This window comes from Hippoglossus hippoglossus, chromosome 1 (genome assembly GCF_009819705.1).
Source record: "Hippoglossus hippoglossus isolate fHipHip1 chromosome 1, fHipHip1.pri, whole genome shotgun sequence".
NCBI classification, from domain to species: domain Eukaryota; kingdom Metazoa; phylum Chordata; class Actinopteri; order Pleuronectiformes; family Pleuronectidae; genus Hippoglossus; species Hippoglossus hippoglossus.
In genome coordinates, this window is record NC_047151.1 from 26,375,337 (window position 1) to 26,386,494 (window position 11,158).

The 11,158-nt window shown below is 46.6% G+C and overlaps 1 protein-coding gene across 1 annotated transcript in view; it reads right to left on the reverse strand.

Moving 5' to 3' along the window:
• mgat3b (beta-1,4-mannosyl-glycoprotein 4-beta-N-acetylglucosaminyltransferase b) overlaps positions 1-8,109 on the reverse strand; it is a 46,246-nt gene extending 38,137 nt beyond the window's left edge. The window contains exon 1 of the mRNA XM_034581404.1: positions 7,243-8,109. The gene's annotated coding sequence lies outside the window, so the exon portion shown is untranslated. The remainder of the gene's footprint in view (positions 1-7,242) is intronic.
• Between the last annotated feature and the right edge of the window lie 3,049 nt (positions 8,110-11,158).

The following is an 11,158-nucleotide window of genomic DNA, read 5'->3' on the forward strand; positions in this document are numbered from 1 at the left end:
GGAGAGTGGGGGAGAGGGGGGGGAGAGAGAGAGAGAGAGAGCAGGGTACACAGAGAACAGAGAGAGAGAGACATCCTCAAGGACAGACAACTTCTATTTTGGCCCGGTGGTGAACTCGGCTTGGCCGTCTGACAAGAGCACGACACAGAGCCTTATTTAGGAAAGGGGAGCACCCTCCAAACAGCAAAGGGGGGGGGGGGGGGACGGAAAGGAGAGAGGAAAACAGAGGGAGAGAACAAGCCAGGGAAGGATTGCGATGTGGGGCCTTCGAACGGTCGGCCCTCGGCGTGTCAAGCAGCAGCGGAGCGTGGAGTGCTCTTTATCCACCCCCACATAAAAGCCCAGCCCCGCTCGGTTTGACCTGCCAGAGCAGAAATCCATACTTCATCATCACAGCGGCTGCCCTCCCGAGACCCAGCCGGAGAGAGCCACTGTGTTCGTACATGCGATGTGTCTGAGAGACTGTGTGATTGCTATCGAGTGGAAGCAGCGCTGCATTGCAAGTTAATGCGTAATGTCGACTACAGCAGGGGCGTGTATCTCACAGCAGACGACTGACGGCTGCAGTTTTTGTGATGTGCGTGAACCAGATCAGCAGATGTGGTCACCTGTGGGTTTGTGTTGTATGAGATCCTGGTTTCTGAAAGTCGTCTTCGCAGGCCGGGAGGTGGCACTTATGCAAGGTCACAGTTAACACATAGAATGACTCCTACTAGAATCCTGCTGTAAGAGCACAAGCAAACACAGAGTGACGAGCTCACGCTGGAACGAGGGTCGACAGCGAGCACGGTAAACAACTTCTAACACACATGTGGCAGACAACCCCAGAGGATATATCACTTACTAATAATGAAGGCCTCGTTATTATTATAATTAAAGGGTACAAGGACAAAGGATGGATGCTGTATAGATTGGAGAACCCTCAGGGGAACACTCATTTGCTGCTAATAAATTTGACTGGAAAAGAAAAAATGTAATTCTGCACAAAACTCCTCCAGTTTGAATTTCTGAATGAAATCGCCCTAAAGGCCCTTTCAGATATAACGCAACAGTGGCACCCCTGCGCTCTGAAACCCATTCATTTGAATGGAACGCTCCATGCAAGGATGGTGTCCGCAGCTCAAAGTAACCGAAGCCCGGTGCAGTTAATGCAAGATGCACCGGGCTTGTGTTTCCTTGTCCCACATGCATGGTTAGAGCTCATTTTCCTGTGCAGTGTAAGCAAATGTGACACATCCAGGAGATCCAGGAGACTCTCCAGAGGTTTCACAGCAAGCGAGCGGGCGCATCGAAGCTAATAACACACAACGGTTGCAAAATGGAAGCCAAACACGTAGAAGACGAAGATGTCAATTTGGAAAGACAAGGAGATTCGAGAGGTTTTGCAGATAAGAGTGCAGATGTGCTGTAAACACAAACATGTGATCCACACAACGGAATTCATACATCACATCCTGCCTCCTGTAAACTACTTTAATCTCCTGCATGTGAAAAGCAAACTCCAGAGAAAGTTCAGACCCAATTGTCAGGACACATCTCCGGGGAAATCGGCCGATGGCACATACACATTCTTTTCTTTTTTTAACAGTCAGGTGTATTGTCATAGGTAGAGAAAATGTGTTGAAAGGTCCTGCTCCTGTAAGCGGGATCTTAAGTTTCAATAACTCATAAGAATAAATGTTATACTTTCCTACTAATCTTTTTTGATCTAATAATTAAATTGCATCGGTGGATGGACAGATGACAGTCTAAACATATCCATGCAGAGTCGGGGTGGAACCCAGCTGCAGAGGCCGCCTGTGTCATCAGGCATCAACACGTGTTTCATCAGCCTGTCGTCAATCAGAAGGGAAATTAATGACAGAAGTTTCCTGATTCTCGTTCCAGTTTGTATAAATAAGCGTCACTGTCATGATAAGTGACTGTCGACAGACACCTGTGACACCGGCTACATTATCTGTGCATTAAATCCCTCGCAGAGAACTGGGTTGTGTTCTGTGCTCCTGCAACACAAACCCCAGCTTCGCAGTCTGAAACACGTGAGTTTCAAAGTCAAAGTAGAACAGCCGAGTGCCACCTTTCATGTGTTGAGCTCGGGGACTATATTTTTGTCTCCGCAGCTTGTCGGGCAACAGCAGGTTAGTGACGGGGAAAACTTTGAGCTGTTGGCGTACCGAGCCATCAAACGCCTCCGACCGACTAATGAGGGCTCTGAACACTGAACCCCGAGGCAAGAGGGGGCGACAAATGAGGGGATGTGCCTTTTCTGAGACCTCTTTCCTTCTTTCTTCCTCTACCTCCATCCTCCTCTGCGCCGTCTTCAGAACGCAACACAGAATCTGCAGCATGTGTGGGCGGAGGGGTGTTCTTAACGCAGGTATATATAGCGCGCTGACTTGAGATGTCTCGGCAGAGGAAAAGAAATTGAGAACTTCACCGGAAGACCGATAAGTCAAGTGAAATGATATATACACGCTGCATGGAATAGATGTCATAAAAATGAAAGAGATGCATGGGTGTGTCTGACTCCCTCTCTTTCCAGGAACAGCGTGAGCACAGCCAGAAGCCCGGCAGTCCATGAGTGTGTGTTTGTGTGTGTGTGCGTCTACAGATGCCAGATCAGAGGTGGAACACAGCTTAATTCCCCCAGCAGCGGCAGGCTGTGCTCAGCCGTAGGTAACCCGTTGGTGGGGTTAGCACGCCGCTGTTTGGACATCCTGGAGACTGGGGCGACCCCGCCTGCACTGCAGAGATTACACACACAGCAGTGATGGTGCACGTGGAGATTGGCTGTTCTGTATGATCCAGGTCAGCGGAGGGAAAACAAGCATTGAGGCGCAAGAGGCGTGGAAAGAGAAGAGAAACTGAATTTTTTTCCCAGTGTCTCATGATGCTGCACATTTTTTCACTCTCCGCTGAGCTATGTCTAGTAATTACTTTCGCGCTCACCAGGGTTTTTGCCTCCTTGTCTCAGCAGTGAAAACATCCCTTTGTCCCGCCGCCATCCAACGGAATAGAGAGCATATTAATACCAAAGACCTCCCGAGGCAGGAAGTAACCCAAGCTGCTGGGACAAACATGGCCTCCCACATCGTTCAGCTTCACTCAACCTTTGCTCCACTTTCTGTGCAGAGACACAGGTGATCTACAGTCCCTGTAACTGTGAGCCGCCCAACCTTTACAATCACTGAAAGCTTATTGTGCTGCTGCCCCATTTTGAGTCTGACAACAGCTTTGCAGCTAAACAAGTAAATGTAACCGGGATCTGTTTCTACAGCTGCTGCAGCTTGAGACCAGAACCTTTCAGAAACCGCATGAAAAGAAATGATGAAAGAAGTTATGAGCTAAATGTGCATCCTGAGAACAAACCAGCTTCATAATCCATGTGTTTTCTGACCTATTTTTGGAGGAAATGTTGACTTTGTTGTGATTTTATTGGTTTTAACTTATAACATAAAGTCTGCTCAAGTTCCAGCAAAGGTGTTCAAACGAAAGTCATTGGTTCCCAGGTATCCTCTTTTCCTAAAGAAGGCAAAAATGTGTTTTCTGCTCTTGCACTGGTGTTCACACACACACACGCACACACACACGCACACGCACACGCACGCACACCAGGACATCAGATGTCTGCATCCATCTGCCTATCACAACAAGCTTGGTTTGTGGGTATTTCCTGCAGACGTTCGTACATTCTCACTTCTTACGAAACACAATATGTTTGACTAAGAAAAGCCAAAGGCCTCCATTTGTGAAAGCACTGTTCTCACCTACTGAAACCAGAGTTGAAAGAAAGGATTCCCTTCTCCCGTCCACGGATTAACAAACATTCTGGATGTGACCGCCGCCCGTGAGGCTGAAATCAGTTTGCTTTGATCTGACTGTACGGGGGTGACTCACAGCTAACATCTGATTTCCTCAGAAAACACGTTGTAGCGGGAAAGTCTCCAAAACAGGAAGCTGTGGGCAGAGGAAGTGCCGGCCGATCTCTGCGTACTCAGATCACCTCTGGAAATATGAACCAACAGCCTCTTGGCCGTTTGATTTGGCTTTTGCAACTTGAGTCACAGGCAGTGAAAAGAGGGAGCGCCAGAATGAGAGAGCTGAGCGAGAGGACGAGAGGAAGGAGGAATCGATGAGTGGAAAAGGCTGTGCATCAATGAAACACCTAGATAAAGATAGATTCATTAATGAGGTATAGTTCATCAGGTTTTCCACATTAGTTCTTACAACAATAAAACTGAAGCCTCTGCTAACAGACATCCAATTTAAAAACTACGAAAATATTGGAACAAAATAAGATTCAAGCTTTTAAAAAGCTTCAAAAAGCTCCTTTTTCTCTTATTAGAGAAAGACAAACAAGCTGAGTTTCCATCGACTGGTAAAAAACCAAAACAGACAAATCTGAACTAATGTTGTTGCTCTAAAGGAAAAGTTTGGCATTTTGGAAACTCTACTTGTTTACATTCTTGTCATGACTTAGATGAAAAGATTGACTTCCTTATCAGAACAGTAAACAAAAAAACTGAGATGGAATAATTTGATTAGTTCTTGGCTGTGACTCCAGGAAGTTACTGGTCCAAAACAAGAAATATGAAAAACATAACGCTAGATAAGATGGTGAGATATACTATTAAACTATTTTTAACACATTAAACAAACAAAATATAATGTGTTCATTATTGAGATTTAAATGTGATGTTATGTGAAATCTGTTACTTTAAGTGTCCCCCTTGTTTAGGTCTTTCTGATAAAGTAAAAATAACTACAGCTACTTATTTATCTCTTCTTCTATGGTCATTCTGTTTTATACTCTGCATCTCCTCTTGTTTTTGTCGTCCTTTGCAACACATGTGTTTTTGTGTCATGTCAATAAGGCAAATTGATAGTGAAGCTGAGAGTGTCTGTGAGAGGGGAGAGGACATCACAGGAGTGTGTTCCTAATCAAATCTGGCAAAAGAAGTGAGCGTCAGCTGTGGGGCTCAGGTGGATCTCTGGAATCTGCACAAACACCCTTTCAGACAGATGACAGGATAACACCTCGCTATCACTCCATCCTCTCCTCTGCTATCTGTTCTCTCCCTTTTCCTTTTGTTTTACGTTCAGACTCGGCTTCCCTCCAGTCTCCATCTTTACATTTCAATCTGCAGCTACACATTCACTTCACTTACTCCTCTTTTACTCAGGTATATCTTTATACATCCTTTCCCATTGCTAATAGAAGAGTTTGCCTTTGTGTGACGACCACGCAGAAAACTCAGGGGCTCTCTCACCTTGCCGTCTTGTCAGTGTCGCACCTTGCACGATATGAAAGGCTACGGCTATTTACTCGTCAATGCCTGGAAGTTCAATGTGTATCATAAGGTTACGGTAAAAGGTCTAGACCAGTGGTCGCCAACCTGTCGATCGCGATCTACCGGTCGATCTCCCAGTCTTCACTGTCGATCCCCGAACTCTCTGGACTCACTGGCTGTAGTCGCGCCGCAGATCAGCTGTGTGTCGTTTGTCTGTTTTTCACACGCGCTGTGTGTCCGCAACTGGCGTCTGAGCAGCTGGTTTATCTCCTGCATTTCCTTCAAGTACTGGTATTTATTTTTAGTACAAGGGACTTCTTTCATACAAGGCAATAATCATATTTGTGGCCATATTTAAATCAAAGCCTATATGTAAAACATTGTGCTGCAGTAGCAGCTCCTCTGCAGAACATGTTGTGGAACTGAGAAGCTACATATTTTGCATTGTAAATATGAATTGATATTAATTTGAATATTGTGCATTGAATAGATCTCGGCTTACGTTTGGAATTAAAAAGTGATCTTGGGCTCGAAAAGGTCGGTGACCACTGGTCTAGACTGTCAAAATAAAGAAGAAGCAGATAAAATGATTGCGTTCACTTGGATGTTATGTTCACTGACTATCGCAGCCACGACTAAAGATATTTGGTTTTCTTAGCATATGGTTTTATAAAGCCTGACAAATATACCTTGTGACTGGACGGACACAATAAGCAAGTAGTTGTGAGTGTCCACATCCTTGTTTCTGTTTATGCCCGTGCAGACTGAAATGTAGCACCAGAGTTTTGAAAACCGAAACGAGCCAGCAGCGATTCCTAACTTCTCCAAAGTAGCTTCTCTAAAACTCAAACACCAGGTGTGTCCTTAACAGAGTTGGCTATATGGTCATTCTCTTGCTCTCTGATTGGGACAAATGTGCAAGTAACGATGTTAAGAGTCCCCATGTGACATTCGATCCCTTGGATCCATGCTCTCAACCCATTCAATCACACCTGGGAACTGCTACAGTCTGCTGCTGTTGCACCTCTGGGCCACTCTAATGGAGTTATTGCACTGCTCAAAGGCAACATGTCAGGGGAAAAACACAAAGGCTTGTGTTTGCTGTCAAAAACCAACGCCTACTCATTCACTTGCTCTACATTTGCACTTAACTCAAGCCCAAATTCTCAGACCCATCTGGGGCCATGGATCAATACCTGACCCCCTTGCATTGGGCCCAACAGGCCCGCTCTCGTGGGAAATTAGAAAGGGCTTCAGTAGGCAATGGCGTTGGGTTTTGGTTTGACCAGATGGGAGATGAAAATGGGTTTTGTCAGCAAGGCTTGTAGTCGCTGCATACAGAAGACAACTGCCTGGGGCACAGTGATTCAGACGCAGTGAGGTGACAGGAAGCTGCATGGGCTTTCCTCTGGGCTGCAAGATGTAGCCGGGACGAGGCTGAACGCCGCCTTCAGTTCAGGTGCAGAGGGCGAGGTGGAGACGAACATGTCAGCAACTGGATGAATCAAGGCCACAATCCCGGGAACTCAAGAGCAACATTGAAACCGGGAAAAAAACTGTCCACGATGCGGGAAACTTCAAAACCAAACAGTTTTGAAAGTGGGAAACGAGCTTGACCTGAAGTCGTGGAAGGTCCAGGTCAAATCTTACAGGCCCCCCCCCCCCCGAAAACACAACAAAGCAGAAGTGAGTCACCTGAGAAGACATGAGCTTCACTACTTAGTATATCTCTGCCTGACCAGTAGAGAAATGCTGTATCTGTTCATATCAACCCATTTGCTTTGAACACCTTTAAACTGCAGTTTTTTTTACTGAACGTGCAATGACAAGGGTCCTCACGTCACAAGCCTCCCTGCTCCCCTTCACTCCCCCCTCCCTAACCTTCATATCCCGGAATTGCAAAAACAGAAACACACACACACACACACACACACACAGCATCTCCTCTTACCCATCTGTGCCCGTGTCAGATATTTCAGAGGTCCATGGTGGATGAGACTCCTGCTGATCTCTAGTCGGGTAGTTTTGGTGCAGGAGCCGCTATGCCATCGCATCGGTGATGCTGGCGCCGCGGTGATAACAACAAGGGGCCGGGGTCCCTCTCCGTGTGTCTCCCACCAGCACGGCTACTCCACGGGCATCTCGTAGTGCTCTCCACCCCCCCCACCCCCCCCCTGTCCTCCGGTGTTATCCGCCGGATCAGAGGCGTCCCGAGCCGGACCTATCCGGTGGATCCTCTCGGTGGTGGTGGTGGTGGTGGTAGTGGTGCCTCAGCCTCCCTCTCTCCCTCCCTCCCCCCCCCTCTCCTCTCCGGTGTTTATTCTACGAAAACACCGAGCAGCGGTTAGTCCCGAGGCAGAAAAACACATCCAGTGAACGCGGAGCCGCGGAGGTGCGCAGGGAAGGGAACGGCGCGGAAGAGGATGGAGATGGAGAGATGAGGAGGGACACGGGGGTGGCGCTGTGTGTGTGTGTGTGTGTGTGTGTGTGTGGGGGGGGGGGGGGGGGTGATCGCCGCTGTCTTCCGTCCTATTCGCCGTTTTTCTGTCGTGTTTACGAGCCGCTGTCGCCTCCTCCTCCTCCTCCTCCTCCTCCTCCTTCTTCCTCGGTCTTCTCTATCTCTCCCGTGATGCGTCCCCTGCTCGTCCGCGCCCCGTGCGACGCCTCCTCGGTGCGTAAAGACACTACGATCTCCCCCCGGGTCTCTCCTCTGCTTTGCTGCTTTCTCATCACCTCCTTCCCTCTCGATCAGGCAGAAGGAGGCGGTGGACACGAGTGTGTGTGCGTGCGGGTGTGTGTGTGTGTGTGTGGGGAGGAGGAGGAGGGGGGTGCAAGTGAAGGGAAACCAAGGGGTTGGGAGGCGGAGCCCCGCGACCAGAGAGCTCCTCCCCCCGTTATGTTGCTTATCAGCGGCGGACGAGGGGGGCGCTCATCACAGGAGGGAAATATGAGAGAGATGGGGGAGGAGCTTGGGGGGGGGGGGGGGTGGGGGGTGTGCATGCAGAGAAGACTGATTTTATTATTACTGCTGCTTCACTGACATCCTCCTCCTGCTGAGGAGTCTCAGCTCAAACCCTGGATTCATCCAACCCCCCCCCCACAAACAACACACGAGTCATGCAGAGAGGGGAGGGGAGGGGGGGGGGTACTCCTCTGTGAGCCCCCCCTGAGGCCGGGATGCTCACTGCAGGCCAGGACACACAAAAGTTGCACGGATGAAATGTTAAAGAGACAAGTGCTACTTGGATGAACTTGCGAGAACAGGAACATTTGTCCTGAAGGTGGCGCCAGAGAGAGCCCTGTACGTGGGATGGTTACTGTGCATTTCCGAGCTCCGGAGAACAGGGGCCCCATTATTATATTATACAGCTACACACCTTTCCAGATTCAGGGACACATGTTAGTAAGATAAGATAAGAAATTTGCAATAGATAAGAAATTTGCAATATTACAGCAGCAAGAGTCAATCAGTAAGTAATGATAAGTGACATGCAAGTGTATATCTTCCAAAAAACCCACTTAGGAGGGTCATATTTTTTATTTTTTGCAATTTGTGTGAAAGGCTGAACGTACAAGAAATAAATATGTAAATAAAAACTTGTTTGGCTCCATAGGTTTGAGCAAAGTCGCACATCACTGAATATATTTTGAAAGTAATTACATGTTCAAGCAAGTTCTTAAAAACATCTCGGAAAATAGAAATCACATTATTAATTCAATTATTATGATTATTATTGATGTTGCTGTTGTTATATTTATTGTTAGTAAGTGACTACTTTTATAAAAAAAACAGGGGCACTTCAAGAGCCAATCAGAGTTCAGCTCGGGCCTGTTCCCCTCCTGGCTCCACCCCTGGATACACCCTTGTATGTGCTGCTCATGTGGAAAAAACATGGATGCACACATATCAGATTCTCCGAAGGACACGTCCCCTGAATTGGGACAAAGCTATACGGTCACCATCTTAGTTCAGAGTGTTAACGTGCTAACATTTTTCTAATTAATACTAAACACAAAGTACAGCTAGTTTTTCAGGTATAAACCAAAATGATTCATCAGGTGTTTTTTAGAATAATTAAGAGAGGAAGGAACGGTGCGTTTGCCGTGTGACTAAATACTGAACTTGAAACTAAAACTTTAGATCAGGCCCTGAAAAGCAACACATCTATTTAAATAAGTTCAGTTTCAGGCTGGATCATTTCACAAGGCCTCTGTGACTCTGGGAGTTTTCCATCTTTTGACAGTTTTTGCAGACACAGTTGTGTTGTAATGTTTGTGGTAATTTGTACTGCGCTGATGCTGCAGCCACTGATTTGTGTTGCAATGAAGCCGTTCGGTGGAATAATACAGCAGGTGATGAATACTGATCGGGTCGACCTGTTGACCTTTTATACTACACAGTTAGGACGTCTGATAGACTAATTTATGTCTGATGAAACAAGCTTCAAACTACTTATTACAGGATTGTGGTTTTTGACACTAATTGCTGGGACTCTTTCAGGCTTCAGGTTACAGTTGGGTCACTCTCTCAGATTCAGGTCAGGAGGGAGCTGTTCATTCACGAGAAGGGAACTCAAAGTCCAGACGCTCATAATACAGATGATACTGATACTATTTGCAAGGACAATGGCCTGTGACCGAGTTACCTTTTAACAACAGCGTTCATGCAGTAAGTCAGTGAAATGGAACACCTCAGCTTGTTATAGTTTTACACTAAAATCCCGCTGAACGGTCGGCCTCCATGGAGCGTTACATCCTTCATATCTCATGTCAGCCCGAGGTGTTCAACCTCACACCCTCCCTGTGTTCTCCCCCCGTGAGGTCAGCAGCCATCGGTGGGAGGCGCCGAGACCCACATCCCACGCTGCGTCTGCCTTTTATCAAATATTGATATCAGCCTGTCAGCATCATCAAATGGGGCAGAGGTGGGTTTTTAAATCCCAGGCAGCAGGAGACTCGTGAAGCCGGGGTATGAAGTTAGTTTTAGTAATACCTGGAGCCCCATCAAACTGGGAACATGGTTTGAAGTAAAAGACTCCCCCAGGTTTTGCCCTCTCCCTCCCTAGGTTTATATTTCCTGTACGTTTGACAGTTACACCTCTGGTCAGCCACAAAAACAAAAAAAAAGTTTGGAGGAGACAAGAAACAACCTCCAACAATTGTGACGCAGAATGACACATCAGTTTTTACCATCAGACTTTAACGGTTTAGCTTGTTTATAATAATCATATTTGATATCAGCCAGTCAAACAGTAGTGTTACTAGTCGTGGAATAATGTTTACTTACATTTAGGATTTATGTCCATCTGCATTTTGAAGGGGAACTGGCTGACACTTGGAATTTAGAGAAAGAGAAACCGGGTCATACGGGGACAAATCGTCGTACTTTTATTTCACACTGTCACAGCTCTTAATGAAACTTTTCACGCTGATTTGGTCACATGAGAAACACGTGGAATCCAAATGTCTCTGAGCCTAATTAGGGGGCGATAGGGGCTAATGAAATTTGAACTTTTTGTAGGTGCTCTGACTGTTCATATCTCCTTTAATGAAGGTCAAAGAGAAATGATTATCTTGTTGTTTTAAAGCTCATCCAGCTCCATATTTATCTAAACACTCTGCTGTCGTCAATATAAAAGGTAACAGAATGGTGGGAGTGGGAGTTATGCACCTTTTCACTTTTTGAGACTTTATTTTTTTCCCCGAAGATAAAACTTTGGTTCAACATGAATCTTTTTCCACCTCATATAGTTTTGTTTAGTTTAAATTACAGACACATCACAGTCTGTGTCCCGGTACCGACTCCCTCCGCCTTTTGTCTCAAAGGCAAGAACAAAACCACAGATATGCCCTCAATCCTCACACCA